Consider the following 22,428-nt stretch of genomic DNA (forward strand, 5'->3'; position numbering starts at 1 on the left):
TCAGGAAATGTCCCCACCTTCCAGGAACTGACGCACAACCTAGTCGAAGAGAAAAGGAGAGAGGCTAGGGTGGCGGTGGAGGCGGAGGGAGGGGAGGGGAGAGAGGAAGTACATCAGATGGGTCAGTTCCCCAAAACGCTTCTTCTCTGTCAGGCGCTCCTTTCTGTCTCCCAGCCCCTTCTGGAGTCACGGTGGCCTTAACAGTCAGGTTGCTACCTGCACTGCAGCCCACACCTTTGTCAAACAGAGGTATCGGCTGACAGGACAGTGTTTCCAGCCTTCACTGAGTTCCAGGCTCATTTTCTGCTGGTCTCATACACTGGCTCCACATGTTAATTTTTTGAACCAGATAAAAAATTCAACAATTTCTGAGGCAAGATGAATGATCTTGGACTTCTGACATAACTTAGGAACACTCAAAATGCTGAGAAGGAACTGATTTCCTGCAGATGTCCAAAATGGGAGCCAGGTATGCTGATGATTTGTGACTTTCCTGAGCCTTCTGGGCCCTGGATGGATGACTGATGAGTTGACTACTCTCTAAAAAAGCAGATTTGAGATTCCCTCTCTCTCTGCCCTGGAAAAGGGAAAGCCAGTAAAATTTTCCTGAGGAAAATGTGAGAGTAGTGGGTCTAGCTAGTGGGACTTAACAAATATCCTTACTTTTTGCTACACAAAGCTCACATTTATGAGGTAAATACTAACGCTAACTCCTGCTTGTAGCAACTGGAAGAAATCCCTCATCACTCTACAGGGCTTGTAGGGTCAGAAGTGTAAGAGTGACACAATGTACATGTGTCTTCGCACAGAAACCCTCCACTCCCCCACTCGGAAGTCTTGTCCACTTCACTTTTTTTTTTTTTTTTTTTGCCTCCTGAATTCCTACTCACCCTTCAGAGCCCACCCCTCAAGGGACATTAATGTGTCATCACCCCCTGGGGAATCTAGTGCCACCCTCCGAGTGCTATGGAGAATATTCCCTTTTTGTACCAGCTCTTCCCAAGTATTTATTGCGATTTAACTCTTTACCTGTTCAACTCTTAGACCCCTTGAAAGTTGGGACCCTGTTTTCTCTGGGAACTCCAGCACCAATGTTTAGTGAGTGAGGAAGGAATGAAGTGTAGAAGACGTTAGAAGTCGCTGGTAAGTGACCAAAGTAGCAGCAATGCCAGGAACAGATGTTCCTATTCTTGCTGACTCCCTTCCAGTGAATCATCAAAACTTGAATTGCACATTAACTATTCCCAAGAAAAGAATATGGAGCTATAACTAAGCTGGACTTTTTGGAAACAATTTTTCCCTCCATTCCTGGGGGTTAAACTCGGGGATGTTGTACCACTGAATTACATTTCTGGCCCTATTCTGAGACAAGGTTACACGAAGTCACCCAGGCTGGACTTGAACATCAGGTCTTCCTGCCTCATCCTCCCCAGTAGCTGTGTTTAGGGATGTGCACCACATGCCCATGTAAGCAATGGTTTTGTCCTCTTATTTTTTATTATCCTAGCCCCCAACACTCAAAACTCTTGAATTTGACCCCTGTCTGAGTCACTTTCCGTTTTTATTTTGTTGAGACAAAATACCCAATGCCCACAACTTAAAGTAGGAGAGTTTACACTGGCTCACAGACCTTAGAAGTTTCAGTTCGCAGCCCAAGGCTGGCTCCAAGGCAGGGCAGCATGGCTGGGGGAATCATGGAGCAAAGCTGTTCATGCCCTAAAGGCCAAGAAAAAGCGCAAAGGGAGGGAAGCCGGGGAGCTAGATCTTCCTGCTCACAAGTGCTCTGGTTGCTTTTTGACCAAACGCCTCCTCCAAGCAGCACTTCCAGCTGACTCCTCAGCGAGTTAGCTCACTGAGAGCACAGCGCCCCAGGTTCCAATCATCTTCCGAAGCCCTCACCTACGCTTGTATGAGGCTTTTAGGTGACCATAACATCCTGCCCCTGGCCCCCCAAAATCTCAGTATCTTTGTCTTCTAGTTTATTGCCTTCGCCTGACACTTAGAATTTGGGAAATTTGGAGTCTGACCCTGTTTACGGTTCCCCAGGGCCTGGCTCCTGCTACTCTGCGGGCCTGTGGACCCCGGCGCAGGCTCACAGCTCAGGGCCCGCACTAGCGCCTCCTGCTGGGCTGCCTTTCCAGTGCTGCATCTTCTTGAGGTTTTGCTAGCCTTCGGAGCCCAGTCCAACGCCACCTTCCTTCAGATGGTGCCCTAAATTCAGGGCTGCCTGTGCACTCCCGCCTCACCACCATTTCTTCCTTCTGACCTCCACAACTTTTCCCCTCCATCTCCCATGGGGTACTTAGTCGTTTCCACCATGATGGGAGTTACAACACCTCAGGAGGGAATCTTGGGGTTGACTCAGCTGGTACCACTCTGGTCTTTAGGAAAAGCCCTTTAGACCCCAGCTGTTCACTTTCATCTGACCCTCCTGGTGTCACGCCACCAGCACATTGGTTACTAACTCCTTCATCCAGTCTCCACCCAGCAGCCAGACCGAGCTTTTAAACCTTCAGCGCCTTTGCTTGGCTCCAAGGACCCAACCCAAACTCCCCTCCATGGGCGGGAAGACCCCATGGCTGCCACGGTCCCCTGGCCTCAGCCACACCAGCCTCCTGTTTTGCTCTCAGATCGGCCTGGTCTCCCTCTGGTCACTGCCTACCACTGGTAGAATGGTTCCTGTCCCCAGCGTGGGGCAGTTTGGTCATCACCAGATGCTGTTTGCAGGGGGCCTTTCCACTGCTGTCCAGTCACCTTTTCCTCCTTTTGTCAGGAGACTTCTTCCAATTCCCTCAGACCACAAGATTTAGCAGTTTAGACCCCAAACACTGCCCAGAAAGTGGAGGGTGCCTAAAACTTGACTGTTTTAGGCACAAGAACAAGACAGAAAGAATTCTGGTCAATGAGCTTTAGAGGAAGTCTGCTGGGGATTTGAGGATTTCTTTCCTCACTGAGCAGAAAGACACATGCAAAGAAATAGTACTTGTTAACTCTGTATTGTGAGGCTGTACCTAACACAGTGGCAGCTATCTTGTGACCATGAGGAAAGGCAACTATAAACAAAGTATTGTAACAAGGAAAAGACAATGAGAAAATAAAGGAACTCGGATCCGGATGGTTGGTGACTGTTTAAGTTAACAAGCTTTGGAGGTCACTTACTTCAGGATTACTTGTTTGGTTAGTTAGTAAATGTGTTTATTGTTTAAAATCACTTACATGGGATTTTCTTTTTCTTGTTTTGAAATTGTCAAAAACTTATTATAAAGAAAAAATCATTAAAGCATATACATAAAAAATTAGCTATGGAAGAACAAAATTAAATAGCATCATATTCCACATTAGAAAGAAAAGGAAAAAAAAAAAAGACCAAGTATGTAAGAAACTAGACTAATTAAAGGACTGTAAGAAAAAAAAAAATCTGTCCTCTCTGAATTTTGTACTTAGCAAACATACCTTTGAAAATTAAAAGTAAAAAAAAGTAAAAGTAAAATATTTTCCAGTTATGCAAACTTGAAATATTCTAATATCTCCAGACGTAGCATATAGGAAATAACAAAGAGCATAATTCAAAAAGCAGGAGAAGTTGCAGTATGCTCCTGGATGAACAATAAAGAGCTCTCAAAATGATAGTTATGCAGGACTATGTAAAATATATTAGATGAACCCTTATTTAAAAGGTCATTAAAGATTTCTATGAAACAGTACCAATCTTATGTCATGTTATACATATTTTTTTTCATATAAATGTGTGTGTATGTGTGTATAAAAGGCAGGGAAGAAGCAATAAAAGGCAATGGAAAATAAAAATTTACTTTTTAAAGTTTCTAATACTAGGGGAAAATATCATACCATGTCTTTTAAATAGATTGTAAGTCAAAGATATAGTATAAATCTTAAAACAGAAATTAAGATTAAGCAATATTCAGAAAATTAAATACTAATTAACTAAAAATTAAATGTTTCAAAACAATTGAACTAAGAAAAAGTTTTCATGATAGTGAAGCAGTACTAGGGATATAAACATAATAAAAATACTGGAATGGCAAATAAATGACCCTCACTTCTAACAGTTTGGGGATAGGATATCGCACAAAGTTCTAGTGTGTTGTGGACTTGGATAATGTCCATGACACTCCCTGGTGGGGGATTTTCTCTTAGTAGTCATGTAAAATATTCTGGCAAACACAGCACTGTGTTGTTGTGGTATCGGTTGGCTAACTCAATGTTTCAGCTCAGTGTCTTGAAAATTATCCTCAAATTCCTAATAATTAGCATTTCTGTATAATTAGCTATCATCAGTTCACATATTCCTATTGGCTGTATCCACTCAGCTGCATGGGAAGGACATTGCCTGAGCCTTCTCTTTTCTTTGAGGAGAGAGCCTACAGAGTCAAAGTAAAACTCGCTACTCTTTGGCGTGGTCTCAGTCTTACTTCCTCTTCCACACTCGTGGAGCTCACCACTCTTTGATCGTTTGCTGGTTTCTAGGACACGAGGCTTCTTCTGAGGTCCTCGAAGAGCAGTGCCTCTCTCCACAGCCTTCCAGGCTCCTGTCGTATCCAGTACAATCCTGGGCACGCGGCAGGGGCTCCACAAACACTTAGCAACTGGTTCAGCAAACACGAAAGCATGAGGAGATACACCTTACATGAAAAAAACAACTGGAGAGCTTCTTTTCTGGAGGCTTGGCCAAGGAAGCATTTGTTACCACACTCTTTCCTGTTATTGTCAGAATTTACTTCCTTATAGTCATATTCTGTTGGAAGGAAGCTGGCTTTTTTCAGACCATGAGGACAGGCAAGAAAATGCACATCTCTAGACTTTCAAAAAGTGTCAAAAAAGTGTCACCTGATTGGGTGAGGCCCACCCAGGCTCTTCTCCCTTCTGATAAGCTTAAAGTCAACTACTAAGGAGCATGAATCATTGCCTAAAAATACCTTCGCCTTTGCCATATTCTAGAAGCTATCACAAGTCCTTCCCACTCAGGGCAAGGGCATTACACAAAGGCAGGAATCAGCAGAAATCACTTTAGAATTCTGCCTGCTGCAACTCTACAGCTCCAGCCCTCTTCCCTTCAGGCACACCAGCAAGGGTAGATTTCCTGCCATCTGCTCCTCGTGAGTATTCAACCATGTGAAACTGTGATTCTTCATGCAACTGACTTCCAACTGGACCTTAAGCTCCAGGACTACCAGACCCATGTTTGATTTTCCCACTGTCTCTTTTGTGCCTGTCCTGGGGTAAGGGCTTAAAACACGTGTTACCTACAGATACTGTGGAAGGGGCTTTTGAAGTCAGTGTAATTATTTAATTTTGTTGGCTACATGCATCTGTCATGTTGTTTTAGATAAAAAGAGAGCACATGTAATGCCTATTGTTTTGGGTTTTTTTTTTTTTTTTTTTTTTTTTTTTTTTTTTGGTGGAACCAGGGATTGAACTCAGGCCCTTGTGCTTGCCAGGGAAGCACTTATTCTACTGAGCCATCTCCCCGGCCCCACCTATTGTTTTTTAAAACCCTCCTACTAAGCATGCCAGAGACTGGGGTTGTTTTTGTCTTTGTGCACCTTGCACAATGCCCACACCGACAGAGGCAGGCACTCAGTAAAAGGCTGATGAATGAATCACTGGTGACTGAAGCTCTGAGCCTCGAATAGGACGAGTGATCCTCTCTGTAAAATTGTGCTCTGCCTCTCCTCTGCGGGTCCAAATCCTGCTCACCCTTAAACTCAAGTCTAGACTCACCTACATGAAGCCATCCTTGACTTAAGAGAGTCCTAGTAATTTTCCTTTGAATTCCTAGCTCCTCTTGTAATCAAATTCCTAAGCACAAGTGCCATTTTTGGTTTTTACCTTCTCTATCCAGCTAGCTATATGCTCTTTGGAGGCAGGGAGCCATTTGTTTTCTTTATGTTTTCTGCAGAACCTAGCACCTAACATGTTGTATCAAAGGCTTAATAAATATGTGCTCTAAACATGGGGAAAATGCAGCTGACATGGCTGGATTTGAGTCTCATTTCTTTCTTTGGATGCCTTTTTGGTCCTGGATTTTCTTTTCAGGATGTCAGCCACCAGAGAGCTCTTCAGAGAGGCATTAAACTCCTCAGCCCTTTTTCTCTAGAGAAGCACAGGTCTTCAATTAGTCTGTGTATGTCTTTGATATGTTCCTTCAAGTTCATCTCCCCAGCTAGTGGAAGAGGCCCAGTGTCACTGATAATGTCATAATACAAAAACAGGGGTTGGGGAGGTGTGCAGATGAGTAAGAAATAGACCCTCCATTAAGAGAATTTTCTAAGACCTTTTGTCACTCCCTATGACATGTCCCTAACAAGGAACCCAGTACCTGGACATGAAGTACATGCCAAATGAATGGTGTATATGTGCAGAGTAGACACAGATTAGGGGATGGGTGCTCTTTCTCTTGCTTCTCGAGGAACTGCCTGCCTAGTTGATAGCGAGAGATTAGACCCAGCAGCCACATTAGAACTGCATGAGGCCAGGAATGGTGGTGCACGCCTATAATCCCAGCACTGGAGAGGCTGAGGCAGGAGGATCACTGTGAGTTGCGGCCAGCCTGGGCTACACAGTGAGTTCAAGGCCAGTCTGAAATACATAGAAGACTCTGTAAAAAACAAACAAACAAACAAACAAACAAAAAAACCCAAACAGAATAACCCAACTCGAAGCAAAGCAAACCAAACCAAAAACCCGCATGATTCCTGGCTGCTTAGACTATGGTGGACATCTGACGAAGAAGTCCCATGAGGGTGTCTCTTCTGAATGTCAGGATTTAGACCTCAGGGATACATAAGCCTGGGCACTGTGTTTCTTCTATGTTTTGTCCTAAGACTAAGGAAAGCAGGCAAAGTCAGTCTACATACAGAGAGAGTGAAGCTAGCGCCCACAGAGGAACAGAGAGACAAGGGAGATAGAGGCTTTGGCCCCTGGATCCAGCCTTTCCCGAGATGCATCTGAATTCCTGCCCAAGTCTTGCCTTGGCCTCCCAAAGAAAAGAAAAGAAAAACAAAACAAAACAAAAAAAAGATACAGATGTGATTCCCTGACCAAAGATTCTGAAACAATTGATTGCTGAAGAGAGAGGAGAGATTGTCAGAAACAAATACAATTATTACTCAGAAACCCCAAAGACAAAGGAAATAGGGAGACAACGGATTCCCCAGGGAGCTCTGTGAGGAGGCCAGACGTGCTCTGTGATGGAAGACCTGGCTCCTGACTGAGGAGAAACCCCTGTGCTTGGCAGAGAGCTGAGGCAGAGCGAAAGGAAAGGCAAAGCCCAGGCACTGAGGTTGCAAAAAATTGTGACGAACACACAAAGGTCTCAGCATTGGAGGAAGAACAGGCAGGGGCCTGGATTGGTGCAGATGGAGTCACGTTAACAGATGTCAGGGAGAAAGCAGAGCTCCTGGTGCCTCTGTGTTCCACCTTGCACGGGGCACTGAAGACCTGGAGAGTGGATGGAAATGCTGTAGCTGCTGTACAGAAACTTGGTTATCAAATCTAGACTCAGCAAGCCTCAGGGAACAATAACATTTAATGCAAGTGTGATCCCTAAAACCTTGTCAGTAATAGGAACACCGTGACACTGTTGGGAAGTTGCGATGGGTGGGCAAGTGTGATTCAACCCTCCTAAAATTGTGGACTCTGAATCATCAAAGATCCATGAGCAGACCCCTGGAGAGAATTCTAAAATCTACATTATGAAAGGTATCTAAAAACAAACAGGAAGTTGGGATTTTTAGGAGCTAGATTGGGTTTACTAAAAGCAAATCTGTTTAAAACAAAGATTTAAACTTTTTTTTCTTTTTGTTTGTTTGTTTTACTGGGAATTAAACACAGCCTCACACTTTCTAGGCAAGCATTCTACCTCTGGCTACATTGTTAGCCCTTCTTTATTTCATTTTGAGATATTGCTTGTTAAATTGCCCTGCCTGGTCTCGAACCTGTGATCTTCCTGCCTCAGTCACTTCAATAGCTGAGATCACAGGTGTGAGCCACCAAGTCCAGCAGATTTTTTCTTATGTAAGGCCTTTCCTTTTTTTTTTTTTTTTGTATTTTAGGAAAGGGTCTACAAGATGTTCACTGTCTCACTACTAGGTCGGGCTCATAGTGATCTGCCTGTTTACAGCCTCTCAAGAGCTGGGCTTACAGGTGTGCGCCATCACACCCAGTCTCAATTACCATCTCAGCTTGCCCTGGGAACAGGGCTGGCTCAGCAGGCTGGGGATTGAACCCTGGTCCCTGTGCCTGCTAACAGGTGCTTTAATCCACTGAACTATTTGGCTGGCCCTGAGAGGCCTTTCCTGGTAGGGATGTAAAGAAAGTGCCACATGCAAGTATCAGTGTGATATTCAGGTGAGATAGTCCTTAAAAACAAACAATTTAGTTGGCTAAATGTTATATCTATATAAACTTCTTAGTATTAGTGCCACCTCATCATTTTAGCCTTTCCAAGGTTCACTAGGGCCTTGCCTAATAGAAGCCAGGTTAGGGATGTTTCACCTTTACAAGGACGTTCCTTCCAGGCCCTAGTGGCAGCTGTCGTAGTTTGCTAACACAGTTGCAATGTAAAGGTTGGTTGACTGCTTGTGCTAGCAAAAGCACCCTTTCCAATGAGCAAATCATTTGTAATAGTTAAGTTGAGAACCACATTCTGAGCTGCATTTGGAGCTGCCTATTTCCTGCAATATTAAGAGAAATTTTGTTCCACAGTAAACAATCTCTTGGATTAAAAAAATAATAATAATTTTAGTCTTTCTATAAACTACCTGGCTCAGATTTACAAGTAACCAAAAGTTTGGAGTGAGAACACCAACATATACAACAAAACTATTTAAAACTATTTAAACTATTTAAAAGCCTGTTCCACGCCAAGTCCCAAAGAGTCCAAGTTAAAATTTGGCAGGAATGCATGCAAAGATTTCCTCCTAAGTTTAAAAACTCAACTGCCCAAGTGTAGGAAGGAGACAGCTCTGCAGAGCCATGCACCAGAAGAAGGCTTAACAACTTGGGCTGACTGCAAGCTTGGTGTGAGTCAACTGAATCATGCGGTTGCCAAAGCAGCTAATGCAACCAGAGGCTGCTTCAACAGAAATGCAGCCAACTCTTGTGTCAGTCAGGCAGCTATTGACTCAACCACCCACCCAAAGGCCTGGAGACCTCTGCTGCCCAGAGCATGAGATTAGCACTGACGCCCAGCGCACAGCGTGCCCTCCCACATCCTCCCTGCCTGTGCTCACAATGCTTTGCAGTCCAGACTCCCCTCCTGACTTGGCTGGCACTCATGCGCCCTCCCCCAGAAACCTTGGCTTAGAATAGAAGATGTCATTTGGGAAGGCTCTAGTTCAGATCTTTTTCTCATCCGCTCACAGTTCAGCCATCAAAGCAGGCATAGCTGGAGCACATGAGGAAATGCCTGCCCTTCTCTCTGGGGTATAGACTTCTCCCTGAACTTGAGGGTAATTGGCAAAGAGGACGCCATCAGTGGATAAGCTGACCAAGGAGCCGTCCACGAGGATGGATTCTTCCACTTCCTCTTCAGCATTGGCGTTGAGCCTATCATCCTCTGCAGGACTTTTGCAGTGTGACAGAGGTTAATGGTGCACACTAGGGCCACCACCCCACTCATGAGAGCACTGCATGGAGAGTCAAGCCCACAAGGGCAGCACTACCCCAATAGCACCGTGGACCAAGGATAACTCATGAGGCAATTCTAAGAAGTATTTGAACACACATTTCTACCACAACAATGATTATATTTTAGCTTGCTTAATAGTTGACAAATAATATGTTCACATGGCCCAAAAATTAACAAACATTAAAAATTTCTACAATACTGCCAAACACTTCCTGCCTATCAGAAACTGTTTTTATTACTTCTTTGCTCAGAAACTTTAAGCACACACAAATATAGATTCTGTCCCCTCTCTTTTTATACACATACCATCTGCAGTGTGGTCCTGCACCTTGTTTTCTTAGCAACAGGTCCTGACCAGTACCTAGAAAGCTTCCTCACCCTTGTTATGCCTATGTCCCCACTGGGGGACAGTCAGATTATTCCTAGTTGGATGTCACGACCATTTTTATAGACACATTGCTTCACAATCTGAGAACATATTTAAAGGGAAAATTTATAGAATAACGGAGCCCAAGGATTTATTTATCTTAGTGTATGTTAGAAAATATGTATAGATAATACACAATTTCACAATTAGTATTTTTGTAATAATGCTCAATTTTTATAGGGAGAATCACTGGAGGAAAAATATTAAGCCAATAGCAGCATCAGTGGTTGACAATATGACAAAGGTTATGAAAGTAGAAGCACAGAGCTAGAATGGAACTAATGACTTCTCTGTTCTAAGCTCTCAAAAGCTGTAGTTGTCTCCAGGATTCAACAGTATCACAGCTAGAGTAGCAGAGAGAGAGAGAGCTTCAGAGTCCAGAGACATGGGTTCAGATCCCACTTCCCTGTGGCTGGTTGTGGGGTGCACAGCTTCCTTCACCCTCACCCCTTTTTCATGAGAAAGTGGCTGCTGGGAAGTAGGCAAGTCAAATGTCAGGAACCCAACACCTCTGTGGCAAACTGTGGTTGTTCTGAGTGAGTTTGGGGAAGACTCACAAGGCAGAATCTTTGCTCAGCTTTCTCTTTTAGCACTCTTGCTCTACAAGTGCTTTTGTAACAGCAGTTGAAAATCAAGCCAGATACACAACAGGGCAGTGGTGGTGAACCTATGGTATAGGTGCTGCAGTGGGCACACAGAGCCATCTCTCCTGGCATATAGAGGTTCCCCCAACCAGGGCTTGATAAATTATCAGCATATTTGACAGCAAAGATCACATTAAGGGTGCAAAACACACCAGATGTCAACTTTTAGCTTTCAACAAAAGTTGTTTGTATCATTGAAAGCTCAGTTATTGGTTTTCCTTTTAAGACAAAAAGATGTCAATGCATGAGTTGTTTTTTCTGAACTAAAACCTCAGTATTCAGGCTTAATGACGGTGTTAGCACTTTGTAATAAATAAGTGGCTTCGAGGTTGCAGTTCGTGCACTCTGTCTATGAAAGTTTCCCATCACTGCACTACTGTGTCACTTGTGCCTTCACACAGCCACCAGTGTCTCCTGTTGCTTCAGGAAGCTGCTGGGTGGAGCACTGCTCAAGGGACAACCCAGGAAACTGATACTCGGTTCCTTCTGCTGTGATGGTGGTGGGGCCCTTTGCTGACACCATCTGGCCTCACCCTGTGTCTTTTAGGTCTTCCCCACCATCACCTCAAGGAGAAGCTGAGGGAACCAGGTTCTAAGTTCCCCTGGGACTTCCAGGGCACTGTTTAGCCTGACTCTAGAGGGTGCCTTCATGACTTCTGCTCCTATGGCCCCTGAGCTCCCGGAAGCACTTAACCAGCTATGCCCCTCTTGTCCTACATTTTGACCAAAAAAATCATTGCATTTGGACTCACAAATTCCAAATTCAAATCCTAACTCTGTCATAAACTACCCAAGTAAACTTTCACAAACCCCTTTTATTCTGAAAAGTCTCAGACTCACCACCTGCAAAAAATGGTTGTAAGAATAATGTCTGGCTCTGCATGGGGTCTGTGCCTGCAATCCTAGCTCCTTGGGAGACCGAGGCAACAGGATCCTAAGTTGGACAACTTAGTAAGAACTTATCTCAAGATAAAACAAAAGTGTGTGTGTGTGTGTGTGTGTGTGTGTGTGTGTGTTAAATATAGCTCAGTGGCAGAGTATTTGCCCAGCATGTTTGAGTCTTGCATTCAACCTCTAGGACTGCAAGCACACAAACAAAAAAGAATAACTTGCTGGTTTCTTGTGAGACTAAAATGTGTTTATAACAGTAAAACGAACAAGCAGGCTTTGTTTGCTCGGGAGGGTGCCTGTCCTCCACCCTGACATTCCCGTCCTCCTACTCCAGGCTGTTGCGGTCAACAAGCTCCAGTGCACTAGGTGCCACCTCCTCACTGTCCACTCTTGGTGGACATGCAGTCATGCCCCTGTCCAAACTCCAAGCAGTTATCCTTCGCTCACACAAAAGCAGTCCCTAGCATGCAAAAGCTTTGCAAAATAGTTTACTACCCTGTGGCACAATAAAGCCAAGATTCATGATGTTTTGCTTAAGGTCATTTAAGGCTATGGGAGTCCTCTTCTACACAAAACAGTGGACTTCCTGCTTTGGAACCTATGGTAGCTTTCTACTAAACTAAGCCTGGTCTCTTATGCTTCTTTCTCTTCTTCTGTTCGTCTGCTTACAAGCGGTAGGAGAAACATCCAGTTCTTCCAGCTGGTTTTCTATTTTCTCTCTCACTCTCGCTTCTGTCTGTGCACTGGGACATAGAGTCCGGGAAGAAAGCCTGGGAAATGAGATGTTCTGAAGCCTGGAAAATTGGCTCTTGGTGGGGCAAGAAGACATATTGAGAACCAAAGTACAATATTTGAGGTAAGCAATAATGTTAAGGTAGCTGCAGGAAGAAAGGACAGGTGTGGATAAATGCCAGAGAAATGTGGTGAGGCACATGGAGAAAAGAGACAAAGTGGTCAGAGGAAACAGGCGCCCTGGTGTTTCCAGCCGGGGGGGCTGGGAGGCTGGTGACATGGTTGCTGCCACAGCAAACGCAGGGTACTCTATCTCAGCCAGCTCTACACTTTATACAAATAACTCTCAAATCGTGCTTCTGGCTCTCTCGTCTCCCTGAGCATAAATATGAGACAGGCTGGCATAGCCTTTAGGAAAGGAAGATTGCTCTTCGGGGAGTTCCTAATTAAAGCAGGTGGAGAGAGGAGCCAGTGGAGACTGAGAAAATGTCAGAGAGACTGGAGAAGATTGAGGTCAGTGCAGTCACCCATGTCAGGAAGCACAGCTCTTCAGAAGGAGGAGGAAGAACAAGATGAGGAGGAGGAGGAGGAGAAGGAGGAGGAGGAGGAAGAAGAGGAGGAAGCTGAAGGCCAGCCCAAGGTCACTGCAGAACAGGGGCAGTGCACTGCAGAGGTAAAGGTCAGGTTGTGACAAGCTATGGTGGGGTCTGAGTATATAAAAGGTGGGCTGCTTCTTGGGAACTTTCAAAAGGAAAAAGGTGAGCCACCCACTTAGTGAGCTGGCTGCTCTAAACAGAGCGAGGCGCTGGCACACAGAGAAAAGAGGTGGCCCTTGTCCGCAGCCCTCTGCCCTTGGTCTCCGTGTCCTCCTCAAACGAGGATCCCAGCCCCACGAGGTTTCAAGGTCTTTCTGAAACTTTGGCTGCCTGTGGCAACATATCCACGTTCCATATTCTGTGTCACTCTGGTTGCCAAAACTGAACAGAGCAGCTAAATTGGGCTGCACACCACTCATTTTCTTAGAGCCCACCAAGTAAGCCACGAGATGCCTAGGTACCAGAGCATGAGTCAGTGACAAGGAGCAGGGGCAGCAGGAACAAGGGCCTGAGGCAGAGGGAAAGCAGGCAGATACTGTTGCCATGCCCGTCCTCCCTTCTAGACACAGCGTCTGGACACCAGAGGTACTTCAAAGGCAGTGTTGAGACATGGAAGGGAATAATGACAGCACCCACCCAGCAAAATCCTCCCTGTATAGCTAGCTGTACCAAACTGGGAAGGGCACAGACCCACACAGGCTCCCACTTTATCTTACAAAAGCTTGAGGAAGAGAGGGCCGAAACCAACTAAGCAAGCAAGAGTGTGGAGACTTTCATCAGAAATTAGCAGGACTTGCCCACTCTCCTTCCCAGAATTCCTCTCATGCGCCTGGGCGCACCTCTGGAGAGTCCATGTTTGCCAGCTTTTCTCTCAGGACAATTACACATCTAACTGCTATTGCTGAGTGGCTTTGTGGAATCCTCAAGGGAAGGCCAGGTGCTGGTGGCAGCTTTGACAAGAAGAGTTTCTGCTGAGTTCTTCCTGTGGGAGAGAGGCGCTTGACTGCTTGCTCCATATGCCTCATTTTGTTTGTTCTTTATAAAAACCCATTGAGAGTTAAGGAGACTGAACCTTAGGCTGAGTAACTTAGTAACTCCTAAATGACAGAGGCCTACATGGCTAAGCCTCGGCCTGTCAGACTCCAAAGTCAGTTGGTGTTTCATGAAGAAGCAAGGAAGAGAATGCCAGTTCTCAAGAATAGCATCCAGTTGGCATATGCCTCACTCATTTTCATTTTTTTTTTTGCCTAAAATCCAAAGCATATCAAAGATATTTCAGCTATAAACCTGTTTTCTCCCTAATTAAAAAAAAAATAAAGCAACAACAAATGACAACCACAAAACAGGGACCTTATCTTGCTTTTTTGAGTGACTGTCCGTGCTGTTCAGGCTGGCTTGGAACTTACTATGTACTCCAGGCTGGCCTTGAACTCACAGCAATCTCCCTGCTTCAGCGATCCTCCTAAGTGCTGGGATTACAGGCATGTGCCACCACATTTGGCTATACAGGAACCTTTCTCTCAGGCATCACATTAATCTGCCTAGGGGCAGAGGGTGATCTGACCTATAAGGACATCTTAAAATCCTGACCCATGATGTGACAGAGCCAAGGCCTTCCACAGACCCAAATTCAGAAGTTGTCACTTCCTGAAGGAGGCAGGGAGCCAGGCTGGACCTCAACAGTCTAGTAAAGGGACCAGGAGTGGGAGAGGAGGGGCTCCCAGCAGCATGGGAAGGGCCTGCAGAGGGTGTGGGTTCTTGAGGAACCACATGTTTGGATTCACAGCTTCTAACTTTTTAGAAGCTTAAATAATCTGAAATGTTTCCTCACCCTGTGATCCAAAACAAGTTTCTGTACACATGAATCTACATTAAATAGAAAAACAGCTAGGTTAAAAAAGATGTCTGAGGGCTGGCAAGATAGCTCAGCAGACTAAAGCACCTGCTTAGATCCCTGACAACATGCACCAGTCCCACCCCCAGGTTGGGCTGAGCAGGTCAGAATCCAGGTGTAGTGGCACACACCTATAATCTCAGCATGGGGAGGCTGAAAGCAGGAGGATCACAAGTCTGATCTGCATAGTGAGACCCTATAACAATCAAATACATAAAGAAAAAAAAAAAAAGATGTCTGAGACCTTTGGAATCAGAGCCCCTGGCACAGGCCTGTTTTCTGCTGTTTCAGCCCTGTCCTCTGTCTCCTGAGAAGCTGAGCCTGAGGTGCCAACCTCAGAGAAGTGGGCATGTGACTCCATCCGGGTCCTTCTCCTGTCCCGTGGGATTATCCAAAGGGTCCCAGGGTTCTCCTCCAACTCAGACTGGGACACTGTAGGAGACAAGTAGGCAGAGGAGCAGATCAGCCTGGCTGGGAGGACTGGGGTGGGGAAACTCCTTGCTTTTATTTGTCCAAATACAAATCAAGTTCTGCTGAGATGCAGGGAGGTTAGAAGAAATAACAGGTAAAGAGGAGACAAAATTATAACTAAAAATTTTACCCTTAAAACTTCAATTTTTAAGACCCAGCCAAAGTTATCCAAGGTGCTCTTTCCAGCCGGCGCCGAGCGATGGGCATCTCTCGGGACAATTGGCACAAGCGCCGCAAGACCGGGGCAAAAGAAAGCCTTATCACAAGAAGCGGAAGTATGAGCTGGGGCGCCCTGCTGCCAACACTAAGATTGGCGCCCGCCGCATACACACAGTCCGAGTTCGAGGAGGCAACAAGAAGTACCGAGCCCTGCGGCTAGATGTGGGAAACTTCTCCTGGGGCTCTGAGTGTTGTACTCGAAAAACAAGGATCATTGATGTTGTTTACAATGCATCCAATAACGAGCTGGTCCGCACCAAGACCTTGGTGAAGAACTGCATTGTGCTCATTGACAGCCTGCCGTACCGACAGTGGTACGAATCCCACTATGCACTGCCCCTGGGCCGAAAAACGGGGGCCAAGCTGACTCCTGAGGAGGAGCAGATTTTAAACAAAAAACAATCAAAGAAAATTCAAAAGAAGTATGATGAAAGGAAAAAGAACGGCAAGATCAGCAGTCTTCTGGAAGAGCAGTTCCAGCAGGGCAAGCTTCTTGCCTGTATTGCATCAAGACCAGGCCAGTGTGGCTGAGCAGATGGCTATGTGCTAGAGGGCAAAGAGCTGGAGTTCTATCTGAGGAAAATCAAGGCCCGGAAAGGCAAGTAAACCTTCCCTCCTGGTTTAACTCATGTAATAAAGGTGTTTATTGTTCTATGTGCATGTTAAAAAACAAACAAACAAACAAACAAACAAACAAAAAACAAAGTTATCCAAGGTGATCCATATTAACATTTTGTGGGGTAAATTTAGGCTCCTTTCCTATCAGACTCATCATATACCAAATTTCTCAAAAATATTGAAAATTGGGACTGGTGAGATGGCTCAGTGGTCTAAAGCACCTACTTAGAACAAGCTTAGCAAAGCACAGGGACCGTGGTTCAATCCCCAACACCACATGCCAGCCAGCCCTGCCCCCTGGTGGGCTGAGCTGGCCACACACACACACACACACACACACACACGAATAAAATTTTAAAAAAATATTGAAAATTCATAAATTTATTTAATTGAGAATATAAAGAGCAGATGTCTGATCCTCAGATAAAGAAACAAATTGAGAGAATCCAAAGAATGTTTAAATTACTGAAAAAATGAAACCTGGGTGCATACCTGTCAATATCTGTAAAATGGGCCAGTACTTTTCTTAAGGGGGGGGCATGTTTTTTCACCATTTTTACCCCTTAAGCATAAATGTTCCCTGTTCCAGGAAATAATGCATCTCATGTTCTGAGCCCTTGCACTCCATTCTTGAGTGTATCCTAAAACCTCTGCCTAATAAACCCTTATTAATGGATCCCGAAAATGATTTTTCTTGCGACCAGTTAGCAAACTGAAAACTTAGTCTACAAAAGGAGGGGTTGGAGTCCCTACCTCAGCCTCAGGCCTGCTTCAGAATCAGCCTATATAGATGAGGTCATTTGCCAAAGCCACATGGAGACAAATTCTCAGCCACTCTAATTTTTTCTGCCAGGGGGAGCAGGTGGATCTTTGCTCCCTGGGGCTTCATTTAAAGCTCTGGAAAAATCTGTGTCACCTGCTGGTGTTTGCAAGCCCCAAGCTCAGACTCCTTAGACAAATGCTCACTCCAGACCTGAGTGCCAGCTGGAGAACCAAGGACATCATGGGCCAGACTCTCAGGCATGGGGAAGGCTGCCTGGTCTACACACAGGAGTGTGATTCTTCCTTCCCTCCCCCCAAGGTAAGAATTCTGAGAAGGAAACACACACACACACACACACACACACACACACACACACACACACACATTAGCTGCCTATTATACATCAGATGCTTTCTCCCTAATTCTCGGCAAATAATTAATGTGTTGGCTCCTTTGTTACATTTTCATGTCAAATATTCATGCTTTAAATTCAGCCATTGAAAATCCAGCAATTCATTTTCATTTTGCTTAGGCAAAATGTTATGGTGCTGTATCTCTGAATTAACTGCCTTTTAAACTATACAATCATTTTCTTTTTTATCATCAGTCCTATACTTGCTGTTATTTTAACTAAGCAAAGGAAAGGGAGAGCTGAAATCCAGAATTGCTGTCAGGTTTAGTTAAGTCCTCAAATAATTACTGTCTCAATTTACATACTGCGGTAGTCTCTTGAGCAAAGGCTGGGATGTGCTTCTTGCCTGGAAAAACTTACATGTGGCGCAAAATGATAGACAAGCTTAGACAAACCAAGAACAATGCCAGGGTATGTGAAAATAAGCTCTATTTTGTGTGCACCCGACCATGTTTCCAGAAGATGCAAATGCCTTATGCTCAATTTCTTAGGCTTTCTGTACAGATGTATATAGTTAATTTTGCCCTTTCCCTAAATTAATGTTACAGCAGGTTGGCTCTTCTGAAGGACCATCTTTGTGAACCCCAAGAGTATCTTTTTTTTTTTTTTTTTTTTTTTGGCTCTTTAGGCCACCTGGCTTCCAATCATATTTTCTACACCTTTTATAAAGTGTGAAACTACACCAGCTGTGTAAAGTTCCAGTTGCTCTGCTGGGTCTGGCATGAAACCCTGGAACCAGCATTTGATCTGTAATCCGACGGCTCTTGTTTTGGAAGCTCTTTCCCAACAGTTCGGGCACCCAGTTTGGGTGTCTGCGTATCAGCTGATTCCCCCATACTTCTGCCCACCCAGCATGCACCTGGGGGGGGGGAAACTGTAGAATCTTGACATTCATTAGCTTTTCATGGGGTGGGGGAGTGGAGGCACCTTATCTCTGATCCGCAGCACAGCTCTTAGAACAGAACCATCCACAACAGGGGAGGATACAATCCTGGACAGAGGGAACGTTTCCACTTTGGAGGCCATGGTGCTGGCACTGTGAGGGGAAGGTGAGCAAGGAGCAAAGGTGCAGGTGCTGGAGGTGGGTCCAGGCGAGGGAAGCCCTTCTTCAGAGCCCCTTTTTTCACCTGAGCCATTGCCTCTGCCAGGAGGGACCTGACCCTTTTTGCTCTCCTCTGATTCTGGGCACCTCTTGTGCTGCACTCAGGAAAAGAACATAGGAGGGCTGGGAATGGGCCTGGCTGCCACAGGGCTTGTTTTCCTAACTTGGTCGGCAGGCCTGGACCCAGGTGCCGGGGAAATGCATCTTTTTGGCAGGGTGGTAGGGGATTTAGGGCCCTGTGTTTTCTCAGGGTCTAAGCTGACACGCTGGATGGAGGTCTCCAGAGGGCTGCAGCTGAACCATGGTGATTGAAACTGCACCAGTCACGACACGTGGTTTCTGGGCTTGGAAAATGTGTCTTCATGATGAGAGTGATGCAGAATGAAAGCAAAACCATGCAGCTCAGAAAGCTGTGCTTCTGTGGCACAATTTGTTCCACTAAAGTGGAAACGCTAGAACGTTCAAGTCTTTATTCGTCCACACTCTATTTTTAGTTTTTTTTTTTTTTCTTTCTAGTGGCAGAAAACATAATCTTACCCAGTTCCAGGCATTATCAGATATTTTAGATTTCAACCCACTGAGTTCCCCTATTCTGAAGTCCCTGTACTTGTCGTGGGGTCTGCCACTGTGCCATTTGAAGCCTCTGGCCCCTTCTCTTGTTCCCCACCCAGGGCACAGGTCTGCTTCTCTTCCCACTGGTCTCTCTCCTTTATTTACCTTCTCAGGGGCAGGGAGGTTGGCAGCTAGAGGACTGTGGATTGGAGGAGACAGGTTAGTAGACTCTCTCTATCCTGTCATTCACTGTCACATAAGAGTAATGATTCGGGGATTTAAAACCAATGACTGATTTGCCATCCATTTTCTTGCTCCACCATGACCTTTCTCTTCTGAGACAAATTCTCCCACAAGAATGGGTTGGGGGAGGTTGCAAAATAAAAGAAGGAATAGATGGGGAGATAACCCATTAACGCTTCCCAATAACTCACACACGTTTTGTTATTGTGGGGACCTTTCATCTTCTATTGCTCCCTTATGTACAGCACTGACTACCAACAATATGCTAGCTGCTCAGTGGGGACAGGCTGGAGTGCAGGGTGCACTCACAGGGCTCTGGTTCTCTTAGCACATTCTGGAGAGCTGGGCCTGGACATGCAGACGAGATGCTCTGGGGAGACTATCCACTACTGCCCTGCCTTCCACCTTCTAGTTTTCTTTCTGTTCCATCCTCTCTCCCTCCAGTCTTTGGAAGTTTGATTTACCTCTAAGAAAATACACATACATTAAGTGTGCAGCTCAGGGAGTTACTACCTGAGTGTAATAACTGCCAGAGTTATTTCTAACAGAAGATTGTGAGTGCAGTTTTGTAACTGGGACAAGTATAGCCTGACTCTGTCCATGAAAGAGTCTGCTTTTGGTGCCAGCTGTCTAGAGGCGTCTCTGTTTTGAATTCTTCAGCTCTGTCCATCCCCAGTCAGAGTTTTTGGCAAAACTTTGTTATGCAGCAATAGGCACTATAAGCTCTGGGTGATTTTTATTGTTCATAGTTCATTATCTCAACCAGTATTTCCTGCACTATTGTTATTGGGCAACTGGACATGGTTACCTTGTCTACTAAAGAGAAGTATCCTGGGTGCTGGGCCTGGGAGAACTGTAATAAGCAAAACCAGACACAGTACCTGTCTTCATGGAGTGAACTGTCCAGGAGTGACGTGAGTAATTAGGTAAACATAAGGGAATATAACTTACAATCATGCCAAATGCTACCACAAGCAAAAGGCTTTAGGTATTGAAAGATGGAGATCTACTTTCTGTCAAATGGGGTTGAGAATGGTTTCCTTGAGGAAGTGAATGCTTTAATTACATGAACAGGAAGAGGGAAGAGAAGAGCATGCTGGTAGAGAAAGCAGTAGGTGCAAAGGCCCTGTGCTGGTGGGAGCAGCACAAAGAGGGGCACAGGGGCTGCATCACAGAAATTAAGGATGAGCAGTGAGGCTGGGAGAGGGGCTGTTCTTACACAGTTGGTGGCTCCGGTAAGGAGTTTTATATTAAGAGCAAAGGGAAGCCTTTGAGGCCTTCTGAAGATAGTGTGACTTTTTATTTTAAAATCATTGGTTTAAAACCCTTGCAGTGTAGAGAATGGATTGGAGGGTATCTGTGTGCAAATCAGCTAGATTATTCTACTAACCTAGACATCATTATCTACAAGTAGACATTTACAATTCCAAAACAAAACCAACCTACTGCTTAGTGTTCTTTAAAAAGAGTAAGTCACACAGACATAGTTTTTAATCACTGAGAATCTACCTTCTAAAAGTTAACAAGGGTAGGGTCAAAGAGGGTAAGTCAACGGAAAATTGAGAAATAACTGAGATCCACATCAACCAATAATTAACACACACAGGAAATAGACCTAACATTTATTACAAGTCTAGACATGCCAGGCATTTGATGCTCCTTATTGATTAATGCCTCATAAAAATTTCATATTATAGGTGACACTGTATTCACTTCACAGATAAAGAAATGGGCTCAGAAAGGTAAAAGGACGCCAGAGAAGCCACATAGCTTGTGGGGTCTATTTGTTTTGAAGTAAGAGCTTGTTTTATTACACCGCACTTCATGTAAGTCACCATTTGGAGTCTTTTGTGTAGTAAGAAAATCTGCTTAAATACAAGACACTTGAAGTCTGACTGATCACCATAATATGACCCATTAGGTAATATACGTCTCCAAAATACCCTCATTAAAATGGGACAATAATACCGATTAATTCACCAAAAGAAGGTTCTTCCATAAATGTGAGGTCCTATTTATGAACAAGGTTTTATAACATGACCAACGCTAAATAATACACAGACCTTGCTCCTAGAGGAACTGTATATGAAATATCCTTTTTCTGAGTGTGTATAGTAAGAATATTTCTGAGAACTTTTCTTTACATTTCACCCATGTGGTTACAGAGAAAGTCACCGAATGAGTACAGTACAATCCAGCCAGCCTACTTCAGTCGCTTGGTCCAGAATCCTTTGGTCAGCTTTCCCTAGCACTTTGGAAATGGAATGGAGAGAAGTCAGTTTGGTTTGAACTTCAAGGGAGAAAACTTTGAAGGGCTTCTGGTGGATGTTTTGCCATGTGACTGGTAAAGGAGACTAGTCAAGAGAAAGAAGGAGCAGACCAGCAAAGAAATGGAAATCCGAGTAGTTCAGTGCTTGTCTTACAGAAAGGAGGCCGAGCCTTAGTTGCTATTATGCATAGCTCTGGAGGGATCACATATACTGCATCCATTTTTTTTTTTTTTTTTTTGGTGTCTCTTTTATTTATTTCTGTAGTGCTGGTGGTGAAACTGAGATCATAAATATCCTAAGGGAGCAATCCATCATACAGCTGTATCCTCAGCACCAGTACCTCCTTGCTTTTTTTCTTCCCATAATTTTATTGATAAACAAATAGCAATGAGATAGTTTCAAATCAAATTGGTAGGGCAGTTTCAATAATAAACACATTGCATACGTTCCTCCCAGTGGTTAATTGCTGTACAAGATGTGGACATGATATCCTATTTACAAACACCATTAGAACAAATCCCTCTATTCATTAACAGAATGTAACTATGTATCTATCCTAACCACTTTGAATACACAGATACAAAATGGACATTCATCTGTACCCCCTTTTTGGGTTAAGTTCCGTTATCTGAATATTATAGGTGTGTTAACTCAGCAAAATATTCTAAAAGAGTCCAGCAGTCCATAATAGTATTGGGTCTTCCACTTCACTGCGTCCATTTGTGTGGTACATTTAGAGCACAACTGTGTGGCACGAGTGGTGCTCCTTAAGGCTATGCTGGGAGGCAGGCTAACTTAGTTTGGAGTGGGAGTGTAGGTGAAAGCCCAAATAGGTCCTGAATATAATTCAGAGGAGTAGCATGTGTGATTCTGTGATCCTATCCTCTTAACCTAATTATCACAGCCTCCCTTCCCGCGGAGTGCCAACATGTGCTACTCAGC

The 22,428-nt window shown here is 44.6% G+C and overlaps 1 pseudogene; it reads left to right on the forward strand.

The window, feature by feature from the left end:
• Positions 1-15,506: 15,506 nt before the first annotated feature.
• LOC101580608 lies at positions 15,507-16,147 on the forward strand (annotated as a pseudogene).
• The last annotated feature ends 6,281 nt before the right edge of the window (positions 16,148-22,428 follow it).

Source organism: Octodon degus, unplaced genomic scaffold, assembly GCF_000260255.1.
Source record: "Octodon degus isolate 3935 unplaced genomic scaffold, OctDeg1.0 scaffold00273, whole genome shotgun sequence".
Classification (NCBI taxonomy): Eukaryota; Metazoa; Chordata; class Mammalia; order Rodentia; family Octodontidae; genus Octodon; species Octodon degus.